Here is a 15,738-nt window from a genome sequence, read left to right on the forward strand (position 1 = left end):
CCCCTCCACAAGTTCCCCTGGTTGGAAGAGTGACTTCCCATCTATATCATTGGCAGACAATAATAACGGACAAATGGGTACTCAACATCATACAATTCAGACATACTCTAGAATTTCGTCAATTATTTCTTGCACTCCGCCTACAGGTTGAGAGATCAAACATTTCGCTCAAATGCGCCAGGAAATTCGGACAATTCTCCGAAAGGGAGCAATAGAACCGGTGCCGATCTCCCAGAAGAGGAAGGGATTTTATTCCCCTTTCTTCCTGGTCCGGAAGAATGCTCTCCAATGGTGTCCGATATGAGACCTAAGATCTCTGAATACTTACCTCAAAAAACAGTCATTCCAGATGGCAACCCTCCAAGACATTCTACTACTCTTAAACCCAGGGGATCATATGACCACCCTAGACTTGCAAGATGCATATTTTCATATCCCCATTTATCCTTCCCACAGAAAGTATCTTCAGTTTACAGTGGCCGTAGACCATTACCAGTTCAAAGTGCTGCCATTTTCCTCAAGTCTGCCTCGAGAATTTTTATGAAATGTCTAGCGCCAGTGGCAGCCTTTCTCAGAAAACAAAAACACCAAGTATTTCCATACCTGTACAATTGGTTGATAAAAGCACCATAGGAAGCTTCAGCTCAGACATCAACTACGGCATGCATACAGTTGTTTGCAGAACTGGGGCTGACTTTGAATTTTTTTAAATCATCCCTTCAGCCACAAGATCACATTCCTAGGGGCAATTCTGGGTACCTTAAAGAACAAAGCATTTCCCTCCAGAGAGAGGCAACTGGAACTTGTAACTCTGGCCAAGGAGTTCAAGAGAAAAAAGTGTCTTTCAGTAGGCAAATACAAATCACTCCTAGGGATGATGTCCTCGTGCATACCTCTCATTCCTCTTTGCCGAATAAAAATGCGTCCATTGGAGGAGCTGGATCTACAATGGCACCAGGCAAAGTAATCCTTCGAGGACAAAGTGCAAGTCACGCCAGCTATGCTGCAGGCAGTACCATGGTGGACCCCAAAGCAGAAACATCTTGGTGGGTCTTTCCTTCCTTACCGAACCAGCTCCATTGGTAATTACCACGGACGAATCTTTGGAAGGATGGGGACAGTCCTTCAGGATCTGCAGGGCAGCGGTCGATGGAAATAGCAGGAACAACAACTTCACATCAACTTGTTGGAGCTAAGAGCAGTAGACTTGGCGCTGCTGGCTTTCCTACCAAGAATTCAGGGAAGGTCTGTTTTAGTGAGAACAGACAACAAAACTGCGATGCACTATCTCAACAAACAGGGAGGCACAAGATCACTCTCCCTATCGCGGGAAGCACAGAAGATATGGGAATGGGCTGTAGCACATGGAGTAGCTCTAAAGTCGGTGCACCTTCCAGGAGATCAGAACATCAAAGCGGACACTCTCAGCAGACAGAAATTGACCTGCCACGAGTGGGAGCTCAACTAGGACATATCACTAAGAGTCTTTGGCGAATGAGGAATTCCGACAGTGGATCTGTTTGCAACAGCCCAGACAAAAAATGCCGGTTCTTCGCAAGCTGGCATCACCAACGGGGGTCGTGGGGGAATGCGTTTTCGATGGCATGGTCATGCTTCTTTGCCTACGCCTTTCTACCGATTCCCCTCCTGCCACGGGTGCTCACGAAGATAAAGAAGGAATCGTCAAGGTAATACTGATAACCCCTTGGTGGCCCAAGCAACACTGGTTCACAGAGTTGCTCTTACTGTTGGAGAATTGTCCAATTCGTCTACAGCTGATACCAGCACTCTTGACTATGTCCAGGTGACAGGTGCTTCATCCAGACCCGAAATCACTGCGATTAGCTGCCTAGCTCCTGAATACCCAAATTTCACCAATTCGAGATTTCTGCAGAATACAGGGATATACTATCAAAGGCCAGGGCTGAGAGCACAAATGGAACGTATAGGATGAAGTGTAAGAGATTCTGTTTATGGGGCCAGGAAAACAATCTCCAGCCTCTGAATTCAGTGGCACATCAAAGCATCCCATATATTCTGATGCTAGCAAAATATGGTTTTGCCCATGCTTCCATTAAGGTGCATCTGGCGGCGATTTATCGATATAGGAGAACTTCCTCAGGTCCATCTCTATGGTCGGAGAGAATTATGTAAACAATTCATGAAGGGATTATTTAGGGCCTTCCCCTCTATAAGGCCTCCACCACCGCTCTGGTAGTTGAACATTGTTCTATCCTAGTTGATGAAACAGCCCTACGAACCAATTCACAGGGTGGATCTTAAATTCTTATCCTGGAAAGTGCCCCTTCTGATAGCTCTCGCTTCAGCCAGGAGAGTGGGGGAAATACAAGCTCTCACAATTCAGGAACCTTTTCTACAGTTCAGAGAGGACAGGATTGTCCTCAGGACTAATCCCAAATTCATTCCAAAAGTACCAAAAGATTTTCATCTAAATGAGCCGTTGATCCTTAAAAGGTTTTTCCCTCAACCGTCGATGGCTGCAGAGAAAACTCTGGAGTATGTGAATAAAAAAACTTAGGCCATCCACTAAGATAGGTGAACAATTAACCAGACCCAGTAGTGGAAGGAACAATCAAAGATAAAATTATATAAAAAACATGTTTTTAATTAGCATAATAAAAATCATATAGAAAAAAATCAGACTATATGATAAACATAGGTAAGTATCTTAAGACATACATCAAAATGAACAACAAGTTAAAAGAGATAACGTTACAGATGAATATGCAATACAGTTAAAAATACATTCACAGTTACAATTGGTGACTAAAATACAGAAGAACAGAAACTCGACGCGCGTTTCGGCAGAAAACGCCTTCTTCAGGAGTCATAGATGATATCCTGAAATTATATTTACAAGAAAAAACAGGTATCAGATATCTAGATTTATACAATATGAACAAACAAGAATTCATGAAGGTTCATAGCAGTATTTTATCAAAAACAACCTATAGTTTAAAAAGATTTACCTTGTATAAATCAGACTTGAAAGTTCTCAACACTCAACCTGTCTGGTCTACTAATTTGTTCACTCATTGTCATATGATGGACAAATTCTTGTGACAATTGTGCAGTACTCAATCAATAGAATATAATATATATGTTTATTCAATGTGTAATAATAACTAAAAAAATATGCGTCAATTATAATCACATTGAAATGGGGCATACCAATCTATCATACATCCGGATTAAGTATGCATTGATACATGATTAATAACTTACATTCAGAGTAGTTTTTCATAGCATTACATCAGGATAGATGACATCTTCAAATATGGATAAACGAGAGGTCACTTGATAAAGAACAGTTTTCTATTCAGTGGAGAGACACAAATATGTGTTATAATGTATTCTCTTTAAACCACAATAGGCCACACGAATAACATGACATGTTGGCAAAATTTCGCTAAAAAGATGGTAACTCCAAATCAATAATTGTTGATATTGTTAGAGGTATGGTAGAATGGCATATAGCTACAGAATACGGTGGTCTACATAACCTTTATAGAGGGTAAGGGTGGATAGAGTCTTATTAATAATAAAATGTATATAAAACTTATCATAATATATGATAAGGACTGAGTCTACTGATATCTGTAACGTATCGTTAAACTTGGCAAAACATGATCAACGATATGGGAGCTATATCAACATGAGGGAGCAATGGAGTTAGAAAGATATGTATACAGACTCCTAGGGCAATAGGCAGTATAATAGAAACCGAAAGGAGACGTATGACAATGAATTATTATAGAAATCGTAATCTGCACTCTCCAAAGACTTATATTATCATGCCATGCTGAATATACCTATCTATTAATATATTTACCTGATAAAATATATAATTTTCTTGCTGTATTATTAGTTAGGACGGCGTTGATAGCATGTACAGTATCTGTACATAATAGTGAGATACTTTATATTGGAAAGTCGCCACTAGTATCAGTGGTTTACGAGTATAGCTATAGAAAAAACAACATAATGGAAACTGAATTAAATTACAATAGTGAGGCAAACCAAGGTGATATATCCTTTACACTAAATGAATAAATAAAAAGCAGGTAGAACTCCAAGGGTTCCATTACCTTATCTGTGTTGATATAGGTAGTTTAAAATACGTGATGTATGGTACACATCAGCAGAGGAGGACAGTTTAATCCATTTGTAATCTCATTACTGCAGGAAACAAATAGAGTATCCTTGGTTAGAAATGCAAGATTACCTATAATATTAGCGCAGCATAATTAATTCTAGATAGCCACAGAAGTGTAAGCGAACACTCAAATCTCAGTATAGCTGCGCTCGGTAACTCTTACCTTCAAAGGGATATTTGATGGGTAAATGGAACACAGCAGAATAGTGCTGCTTCCAAAATAGCGGCATGGCGTCCCGTCCTCCAACGCAGCAAGACGAATAATAGCCAGGGTGGAATGCCCTTTTTAAATCCCTGACAGCTGACGGGGCGCGGGAAACATAGTGACGACGGCTGCATGATACTAAACAGCAGAAAAGGACTAATCAACAGTGATCTTCGTATCACAGACTGTTCCAAAATGTCGGGTGTTTATAGAGTAAAGACGTGCTCTGAAGTGTATACGGGGAAAAGAAAAGGGTCTGTTTCTCGATTATATAATTATGGTAGAGTTGAAAGTTCATAATAAAAATTTCTAAAAGAGCCGATCCATCAAAATTAATACCAGGGTAATAAATCACATTGGATATGATAATATATTGTTCTATAAACTCAAAGGAAAAACGAGATATTATTAATGTGGCAGAAAAGAGATATAGACATGTACATAAAACTTGCTAGTACAGCTGGTGACGTCACTGAGATAAAGAGTCAATAAAATGGTTGACCAAGGATCTAAAGGGATCTAGTCTGTGGACTCTATATATTTCTCATGACTACCAAGATGGATAGTAGAGATATCTATATATTTACCATACTTTGAGCAGCTCCAGATTATTACAGAATATACATAGAAAGCTTAGCTATAGTTATAGGTCAGGATGTCTTCTATGCAGGAATACTGTATTGGGTATATATTAATTTATTATCTCTATGTGGGAAAGGGGACGATAGGCGAATTAATATTAGTCATTAGGGGTCAATTAAGTCTATAAATGCAGATTCAGGATAGACCAAAGCATTGTCTAAACTAGATAATGGCATTTTCCCAGAGAAAACTCTCCCTTCTTTAGATGTTCGACGTTGTCTGAAGTTTTACTTACAAAGAACAAAGGTTTTCAGGAAATATACCCAATTATTCATGGCTTTTAGTGCCCCCGGGAAGGGGTTCCCGTTGTCAAAACGGGGAATTGCCCGTTGGATTTAAAGTGCAATACAGTACTGTCATCAGGCTACTGGGAAGCCATTACATGCATGTGTTCGTGCACATTCTACGAGAGCAGTGTCGAGCTCCACTGCTTTATTTTCGGGCGTACCTATCCAGGATATCTGCAGGGCTGCTACCTGGAAGAATATGCATCCTTTCACCAGACATTACCACCTTGATGCACCTACTGAGAAGGATGTGGCAGTGGGACAAGCAGTACTGAGGAACCTTTTCAGTAACGGTGAGCCTTCTGTACCATCCCTCCTTCCTTGGCTGATGATATAAGCACATTTTATTGTCATTTGCTGTATTATATATGATTTATGAGCATTTATCTATATATATATATATATATTTGTCTGGCTACTACTATTGTTAGATGACTTATGTTGCCTAGTTCATGGTTTTAGGTGACATAACAAAATGTGCTATGATTTACTGCTTGATATTCTGATTCAGGCATGTGAATCTATGAAAGCTCCAATACTGGAGTAAGAAAACAAGTTACTTACCTGTAACTGTAGTTCTCCAGTATTGGAAGCTTTCATAGATTCACATGCAACCCACCCTCCTCCCCTGAGCGGCTCCCCTTGGATTTAGCACGAAAGGTGTCTATGGCACAAGTGCGTGAAAATCGGAGGGGCAAAAGGTTCTCTCAGGAGTGTTCTAGAGTGTGAGGAGATCTGATTGGTCTAGAGACAAGTTTGGTCTGTTTTACATAACAAAGGTTATGGGTTGCAAAAGGGAAAGGGGCCTAGGCCTCTTTTCAGTTTGCTATACACTAAGCATTGCTTTTTTATATACCGGAGACTCCCGTCTCGACGACAGAGAATGATTCAGGCATGCGAATCTATGAAAGTTTCCAATACTGGAGAACTACAGTTACAGGTAAGTAACTTGTTTTCTTCTTTGCCTTTCATAATGTCATCATCTCCGACAGCTTTGACGACGGTTGTTACATGTAGACTGATATCATCAACGGCTTCTAAGTCTTCACCCTCGTTGACAAAGCATTCTTCTAATTGCTCATCGATATCCTCGTCGGCAGTTAAGGATCACTTACCGCCGGCAAAGACACCCATATCAACGGATATCCTAAAGAAACCACAGTCGACTGAACATTCATCAAAGAAGTTACGGTCAAGGACATCGTCGATGGCACCAACGACGACAGCCTTGTCGACAATACTTCCACCAGAAAGTATTGTTTTACCTGCGAAAGTGTTAAAATCCTCTTCGACAAGGGATTTGTTAACGGGGTCCCGGGATATGTCTTCTGGGGCACCTTTAACTCTTCTGGTGCCGGTGTTGCATCTTTCCTATTCTGATAAGTCTGAAGCTGACGTACTTCTACCAGTTCACATGGCTCCAAGCAAGGTATTGCCTTTCCCACCAGTTATACTATTGGCAGAAGAATCTGATAATGACTGATTTAGAGCCGCTCATATGCCTTCAGAATTGAATGTAAAATGCCAAAATGTTGATGTTGAATAATATTATGAGGAGGAATATCAACTTTATACTGAGTATATTTCTCAAGAGCGCTCAATACAAATTCCCTTGGACTTGGTAACCAATCTACAAGGAATGTTGCAGGACTACTATAGACGCTTTCCAGAGCCTGTTTCGTCTACTCCTGCTCCTTGGGTTCCACCTTCAGCTCAATCCACACAAAAGATGCTGCCTCCTAGGCGTGCACTCTACAAATTCTAGGAACCCCTCTATCATTTTTGCCTCTTGCGGAACCCCAAACGGATGAACATGATAATTCCGATGGAGATCAGGAAGAAGAGGAAGTGATAAGGGATTGTGTTTCCACTAATAACAAGTGGGATGATTACTTAATAACAACTACATCTCCTCCGGCGGCTTCTCCTGTAGATTCTCCTCCTGATGACATTGGAGGTTTCCACAATATCATGGAAAGAGCGGCAAAGCACTTTCAATTACCCTTCTCAACCAAGCAGACACACTGCTTTTTTAATGATTTTAAAGAAACAATTAAAAAATCGATAAGGGCCATCTCTATTGTAGATTTTATTTGGCAAGAAGGGGTCTGTATAATGAAAAGCCCAACCACAGTCGCAGCTGTTATGCACAGGTTGGATAATAAGTACAAGGCACTGGATGTGTGCCCTGCATGCCTAGTTGGACCAGTGAAGCTAGATTTGATCATCAGCCAAGAAGCTCATTGACCATGCTACTCCTATCACAACACCACCAGATAGGGAAGGGCGTAGACTGGACATGATTGGCAAACATTTCTCCAGCCTGGCTGCACTGACAGAGCAGCGAATTATGTGGCAATTTTAGGAAGATTTGATTGGCAAATCTTGAGCAGCTGTCCAACGCAGGCAAGGTTGGCTGAATGCGACAACATTTAGACTGGAACATGCCTCATGGCGGAGAAGCGCTATTCGGAAAGCATATCGATAAAACGCTTCAATCCATTTAGGCGGATACTGATACCGCAAAGACCTTAGGAACTTTACAGTTTTGAAAGCAACCCTTTTGAGTAACTAGAGGGAAAGGTACTTATTCAATCTTAGGAGGATTTCAAAGCTATTAGCAACAATACCAGCCTTATCAAGGTCAGTATAGTACACAATACAGGCAGCAGTACAGGAAGCTGCTGGCAGCAGCTTACAAGAAGCCATCCAGAGGAAAGCAGCCCACTAGGGGGCAGGTGTCAACGGAAAGCAATGATCTTTCCTTACGGCTGGCTATCTCCCCCAAATCCACACTATTAGGAGGACACATTTCCTAGTACAACTGGCAGTGGGCCAATGTAACAGACAGATGGGTCCTCGACATCATACAACGAGGGCATACCCTGGAATTTGTCACCAAACCTCTAAACGCGCCACCAAAACGGTCAGTTACTATCCATCTGAAACAACTATTGAAGGAAGTTGCTATAATGCTGCAAAAAGGGGCGATAGAGAATGTCGCAAAATGCCAATGGGGTCCAGGCTTCTATTCCTGTTTCTTCCTGATCATGAAAAAGTCAGTAGCCTGTCGCCCTGTTTTAGATCTTAAAAAATTAAACAAATACCTGAAATAACAGTAATTTCAAATGGTCACCCTGCAGGATGTTTTAAGCCTTTCGAACCTTGGGGATTACATGACCGCTTTGGACCTTCAAGAAGCATAATGTCCTGATTCATTGTAGTCACCAGAGTTTTCTGCTTTTTCAGGTAGCTGGTACACATTTTAACTCAAATTGGACTACGCTCAGCTCCAAGAATATTCACCAAGTGCATGGCACCAATGGTAGCACATCTGAGGCTAGACGGAGTACAGGTTTTTCCATACTTAGATGACTGGATCATAAAAGCTCCTTCATTCCATCAAGCTAAAGTGGATACTGGATGATGCCTGTCATTATTTAAATGGTTTGGTCTCAAACCAAGGCTTCAGAAATCAACCCTCGAACCGACAACATTGTCAATGTTTCTGGGAGCAGTCTTAAACAAGAGACAAGATTGACGCAGAAGACAAAAAAAGGAATTTCTACAACAAGAGAGCGAAAACCCAACAGATATACTAAAAACCACAGGAAAGCGACCCACATGCCGTCGGTGCCTCGGGCTTTCCCATGATCTCAGGGAAAGCCAGAGGCACCGAGGGAGAGGGCGGGGTTTCCAATACCTGAGTGATTACCAGGTGAGGTGAGGCCTGTACCTCATACAAAACAGGGGTGAAGATCACCCTTCTGGTATGGAGGTATTTTGTACAAGAATATGTTTATGCACATTTGCACAATTATAAAGATGCAGTAGCCGTTTATAAATTACGTCCTGAAGAAAGCCTGGGCAAGTGGCCCATTAGGCTGAAACTAGTTGACCATTTTTGACAAATGGCCTATTTGTTAAAAGCTGCTTTTGACACGTTTTTAAGAGGATTGGAAGAGATTTTGTAATAAGTGCAGTTTTTCTTCCAAATCCTTTTTAATTTTCACTCACTTGCACTGCACCAACATTTTCCATCACCCAACCATATAGATATTCTATCTTGTGTATTTAGTGACTACATTGGTTACTCTTGTCACTTTTGCTCTAAACCTCTTACTACTGTGGGCTGAGTGGTGTAAATGTAATCTAAACTACACCTTTATCTTTGTGATCAAAAGAGGTCGTGTTAGATGATAGGATGTCCAAATGATGACACTGGCCTCTCTTGGCAGTTGATGGAAATCTGACTTTTCTCGTGTGGGTGGCTTTCCTGTGGTTTTTAGTATATCTGTTGGGTTTTCACACTCTTGTTGTAGAAATTCTTTTTTTGTCTTCTGCTTCGCTCTTGTCTGTTGTCTGACCACCAGATTTTGTTAGTGAAGAATACAGTTGGAATTGCGTATTAAATCTGTGAGTTGGTCGGTAAACTGTCCCTAGGACCCTTCTCCCTTTGTGGATTTATTTGTGATGAGCAGTCTTAAACACCCAGTCAGACATGGCCTTTGTCTCTCCAGAACGGCAGAACAAAATCAAACAGCTGGCACAAAAGATCTTCAAAAGAAAGTCCACTTCTGTCTGACTGTAAAAGTCATTCCTCCTACATAGCTCTAATTCCAAACTGCATACTTCATATGTGTCCCCTACAGGAGCAGCTAGACAAGTAGTGGCTGCAGGTTCTGGGGTCTGTCGACAATGTAATCCTGATAACCCCAACAATGATAAAAGCTATGCAATGGTAGATGGTATCAATCAACGTTTCTCAAGGGATGACATTTCTGTCTCAGGCAACAGATTTAGTCATTAACACGGATGCATCCCTGGGGGAATGGATTGCTCATCTTCAGGAACTATCAGTCAGCGTTAAGTGGACGACTATCGAGAAAGCATTGCACATCAATCTCCTAGTATTGAAGGCTATAGCTCTGGTGCTGTGTTCATTCCTTCCCAGGATTGCAGGCTTGTTGGTTGTCATCCGTACAGACAATACCACCAGCTTGCACTACTTAAACAAACAGGTAGGGACAAAATCTGCAGGTCTATTTAATCGGGCACAAACAATCTGGAATTGGGCTTTACAGCACAAAATAACACTGAGAGCAGAACATGTGACTAGAGTATCCAATGTGCCAGCGGACACATTGAGCAAATTGACAACAGATTGCCACGAGTGGGAACTCGATTCTACGATTCTAAAAGACATCTTTCTTCAGTGGGGTACTCTGAAGCTCGATCTTTTTGCAACACAGACACACAAGAAATGCCAATATTAGGCAATTATTATTATTATTATTATTATTGCATTTATAATGCGCACAGCTACCCTAGACAGGGTTTCCCGGCGCAAGTATGTCAGATGTTATGTACCAAAAAGGGTGGCAAGCTGGATAATGAGAAAAAAGCCAGGTCTTAAGGTCTCGTCTAAACTTGGGATAGAAAGATTTGTGTTTCATTAGGCTAGGAAGAGAATTCCAAAGCCTAGGGCCAAGAAATGAAAAGGCGCGAACTCCCATTCTAGTGAGTCTGCAACTTGGGGTGACGAGATTACCCTGAGTGGATGAGCGTAGAGGCCGTACAGGGGTATATAGATGGAGGAGCTCCTCAAGATAGGCTGGAGCGGTTCCTTGATTGATTTTAAAAACAAGACACTGGGTCTTGAATTTAATACAGCTGTCAATGCAGAGCCATTGTAGGTCCCGAAGGACAGGAGAGATGGAAGATTTCCTAGGGACACAACATAACAGACGAGCTGCGGAGTTCTGCACCACCTGTAGTTTACTCAATACCGCCTGACTTCCTCCTAGATACAGCACATTACCGTAGTCTAGGCGAGAAGTGACCAATGCCTGGACTACTGTTCTTTTGGTGGAGTCTGGAAGCATCCAGATGATTTTACGGAGCCATCTTAGAATGGTAAAACAAGTGGCGGCCACACTTACCGCCTGTTGCCGCATTGAGAGGTTGCTATCAATAATAAACCCAAGATTGCGAACTTGGGTAACAGGTTGGGGGAGAGTTCCCATTTCCAGAAGCCAATGTTGATGGCCCAAAGATGTTTGTGTTTACCCAGAATAACAACCTCGGTCTTGTCTCCATTTAATTTCAGAAGATTCGCACCCATCCACTCCTACACCCGCCGTAGCCCCACCTGAAGGGAGGATAAGGAACCTTCCTTTGTAGAAGACAAGGAAAAAATGATTTGTGTGTCGTCGGCGTATGAATATATGGTTAACCCCACCTCCTCCACTATGGACGCCAGGGGTCTCATAGATATTGAAGAGCAACGGGCTCAAAGTGGACCCCTGGGGCACTCCATATGCTGATGTCCTGACGGTCGATGAAGATTTGGAGGAGAAAACCTGGAAAGTACGGTCACTGACAAAGGAGGACAGCCAGGTTAAAGCGGGCCCTTCCGCTCCTGCCGACCTGAGAGACTTGAGAAGAATGGTATGGGACACAGTATCGAATGCGGCGCTCAAGTCAAGTAAAATGAGCGTCGTCGTCTCCCCCCTGTCTAGGCAACAGTGCAGTTTCTCAGTGACCCCTCGTAAAGTAGTTTCTGTAGAAAAATGGGTTCTGAATCCAGATTGAGACAAATGTAGGAATCCCGAGCTTTCCACGTGAGCTGAAAGCTGGCCTTTGACGTGTTTTTCCAAGATCTTGGAAAGGACCGGCAGCAATGAGACTGGACGGAAATTCGACATAATCGAGGGGTCAGCTCCAGGCTTTTTTAATAAAGGAACCACCATTGCGTGCTTCCAATCTAGGAGAACACAGGATTCACGTAAAGAAGTGTTTAGGAGTGCTCTAAGAGTACCAAGAGCTTCAGGTGAGAGCTGATGTATGATGTTAGCAGGGAGAGGATCCAGGGGGGAGCCAGATTTTACCGTAGCTAGGCAATCTAAGAAGGATTGATCCTCCAAGAAGGACCACGCTGAGATCTTAGCAGCTGAGGGCTGGTGGCTCCCTCCAGTCAAATCCGACCCAAGGCTCAAAAAATCTGCCGCACTAGAGGGTATTAATGAGCTATAAATCGTCTCAACCTTAGAGATAAAGTAGTTTGCAATATTATTGCATTGGTTCTCATCCAAGGCAGGTGACGTCGGAGCAACATTCGATCCAGCCAACTTTTTGACCATGGAAAATAAAGCCCGTGGACGATTCAAGCTGGCATCCCCACACAGGATCATGGGGAAATACCTTTTTGATTGGATGGTCGAAAATATTTCCCCCAGTTCCCTTTATTACCGAAGGTCTTAAAGAAAATGAAGAGAAAACCATGCAGATTGATCCTCATTGCTCCGAAATGGCCAAGACAATTCTGGTACACTGAACTTCTCCTTCTCTCCGAACGACATCACTTTCCTCTGGTAGTGTCACCAACACTTTTGTCCATAAACAAGGGCGAAATACTGCATCCCAACTCCACTCCTCTGCACTTGTCGCCTGGATCTTGACGACAATGAGCTCGGAGAATTGATTATACCTATTGAGTGTAGAGTAATTTTGTCTAAAGAGTGAGCAGAATCCATGCATAAATCGTACTAATTTAAGTGTAAACATTTCTGTATGTGGTGCCAAGAAAAATAATTACATCCATTATTTGCGACACCAGTACAGATTCACCTTATCTTCTTTATTTGGCCAGGATGGGCCTTGCACATTCATCAATAAAAGTACACCTTGCAACAATTTCCCGTTTCAGGAGATCAGGGAACTCAGTGTCCCTATGGTTGGCAAGGTTCGTAAAACAGTTCCTCAAAGGACTTTTTAGGTCTTTTCCACCAGTGAAATAACTTCTCCATCATGGCACTTGAATGTGGTACTGAGTCAGTTAATGAAAATCCCTCTCGAACCTATCCACAAAACATGTGAATTTCCTGTCATGGAAGACGGCTCAGCTACTTGCACTAACCTTTGCAAGAAGGATTAGCGAGTGGCAAGCTTTCACTATCGGACAACCTTTCATGCAATTCAAAAAGGACAAGGTAATTTTAAAGACTAACCCTAAATTTATACCAAATGTCCCTTTGGACTTTCATCTCAATGAGCCTATTGTTCTGAGAACTCCTCTCACTATGGCTGAGAATTCCTTACATACTTTGGATGTTAAGAGATGCATTAAATTCTAAATGCACAGAACAAAACAATTTGTAAAATCTGATCAATTGTTTATTGCTTATGGCAATATGAATAAAGGACTTCCAGTCCCTAAATCTTCCATTGCAAGATGTATTGCAACAGCCATTCAGTTCTGCCCTAACGCTGCAGGAAGACCATTATCTGCTAGAGTCAAGGCTCACTCAACTAGAACTGTTTCTACCTCCAATGCATTATTCGCTGGAGTTCCAATACAGCAAATCTGCATTGCAGCCACATGGTCCAACAGGCATATCTTTACCCAGCATTATTGCTTGGATGCTGCGTATAACACTGACACAGCAGTGGGACAAGCGGTGTCGCTGCATCTTTTTCAGTAAGGTGAGCCTCTTTGCATTTATATTTTAATTACTATCCCGCCATCCTCTATGATTTTGTTACTAATGTTATTTTGTTGGTGTTGCAATTATCTTGATATGTTTGCAATTTAATGATATGATAATAGGTACTCATATTACTGCTGACTATTCTGATTCAAGCATGTAAATATATGAAAGATCCAATACTGAAGAAGAAATAGGTTACTTACCTGCAGCTATAGTTCTCTGATATTGGTATCTATCATGGATTCACATGCGACTCACCCTCCTCCCCTAGAGGCTCTCCCTTACCTTTGAACTATATTTTTTCCCACTTCTGCTCGAAAATCTGAGGGAACTAGCCTCTGTAGGGAAGGTTCTAGAGGGTGCTGCCGTTTAATTGGCTAGTGTCTAAGTTTGGTCCTTTTTTTAAAAAAAGGTCATAGATAGGCTATGAAATGCATGGCCTACTGTCATTATAGCCTATGCTACTCATAGCACAGAGGAACCTCCACTTCTGAACACTGCCGGTATCACCAATTTTAAACCCCGGTCCACCTTCACGCCATTGATGTTACATGAGAATATTGACATTGTTCATGATTTGACTACTAAAGAAATTAAAACTCTATATGTCAAGACATTTAAAACCACCCGTCAATATCACATACAAAACAACAAATATATCAGTCTAGTGAAGAAAATACAAGGGGATAGTAACATTATAGTGCGACAGTCTGACAAAGGTGGCAACGTTGTCTTGTGGCCTCGGACATTGTATATGGAGAAAGCTCTTCTCCAATTGAATGACCCGACGTGCTACAAACGTTGTGATGCCGCCATGATGAGGAAGGCGCAGGCAGAATTTTACACTCTTTTGATGGGATGGCGTTGTTCGGGACTTTTAAGCCTGGATGAATTCAAGTTTTTAAAGAACGATCACCCAGCCACACCTGTTTCCAACCTCACCCCCAAGGTACATAAGGACGCTGAGAGACCACCTGGCAGACCCATTATCTCTGCACGCAGTGGTCTGCTGGAGAATACTAATGTGTATATTAATTCATTCTTACAGGAATTTGTCGGCAATTTGCCATCTTTTTTACAGGACTCCAGTGATTTCCTGAGGAAAATCAATGGTGTACCTTGGGATCCTGACTATTGGCTGATAACCCTGGATGTATCATCCCTTTACACTAGTATTTACCATCACGATGGGGTCAGGGCGGTCCAGTATTACCTGGGCAACAGACCGATACAGATTTCAGAACATAACAAGATGTTATTAGCCACGATTACCTACTTCTTAAACAACAACTACTTTATGTGTCTCCATATGGGCTACTGGGAGAGGCAGGTCCTCCACCACCCCTTGTTGTAAATATTTTTGTCCACCCTAAGCGTGGAAGGGTATACTCAGACATGAGTCCCTTGCTCATTGCACCATCAGGATTCAAGCAAGCCGGGCCGAAGACGGCTGAAATGCCAGAAACCGGTCCCCGGAAGCTTGTTTCCTTCCCAGTGTAAGAATTGGCTTTTGTAGTTTGGTTTGCCCTGTTCCCATCATGCACTGGGACAGGAACAGACTAATTTGCATACAGCCAGGTTCTGAAACTGGGATGGTGCAGTGAGCTAAAAAACGGTGTTGGATCTAGCCCTGATCTCTTGACTGGGTGAGAGCATTCTGCTTAATTCAGAGACTCTGTCCCTCACCACCCCTTGTTGTAAATATTTTTGTCCACCCTAAGCGTGGAAGGGTATACTCAGACATGAGTCCCTTGCTCATTGCACCATCAGGATTGAAGCAAGCCGGGCCGAAGACGGCTGAAATGCCAGAAACCGGTCCCCGGAAGCTTGTTTCCTTCCCAGTGTAAGAATTGGCTTTTGTAGTTTGGTTTGCCCTGTTCCCCATGCACTGGGACAGGAACAGACTAATTTGCATACAGCCAGGTTCTGAAACTGGGA

At 42.3% G+C, this 15,738-nt stretch overlaps 1 protein-coding gene and 1 long non-coding RNA gene across 2 annotated transcripts in view; one reads left to right on the forward strand and one right to left on the reverse strand.

Moving 5' to 3' along the window:
• The window catches only part of SHCBP1L (SHC binding and spindle associated 1 like), a 1,483,415-nt gene that overhangs the window by 773,078 nt on the left and 694,599 nt on the right, over positions 1 to 15,738 (forward strand). The gene's annotated exons all lie outside the window — the stretch shown is intronic.
• Positions 2,606 to 15,738, reverse strand: part of LOC144754913 (uncharacterized) — a 125,617-nt gene continuing 112,484 nt past the window's right edge. Inside the window, exons 2-3 of the long non-coding RNA XR_013594793.1 lie at positions 3,247 to 3,336; positions 2,606 to 2,862 (exon numbers count right to left, since the gene is read on the reverse strand). This is a non-coding gene — a long non-coding RNA (uncharacterized LOC144754913). The remainder of the gene's footprint in view (positions 2,863 to 3,246; positions 3,337 to 15,738) is intronic.

The sequence above is a fragment of the Lissotriton helveticus genome, chromosome 1_1 (genome assembly GCF_964261635.1).
Source record: "Lissotriton helveticus chromosome 1_1, aLisHel1.1, whole genome shotgun sequence".
Lineage (NCBI taxonomy): Eukaryota > Metazoa > Chordata > Amphibia > Caudata > Salamandridae > Lissotriton > Lissotriton helveticus.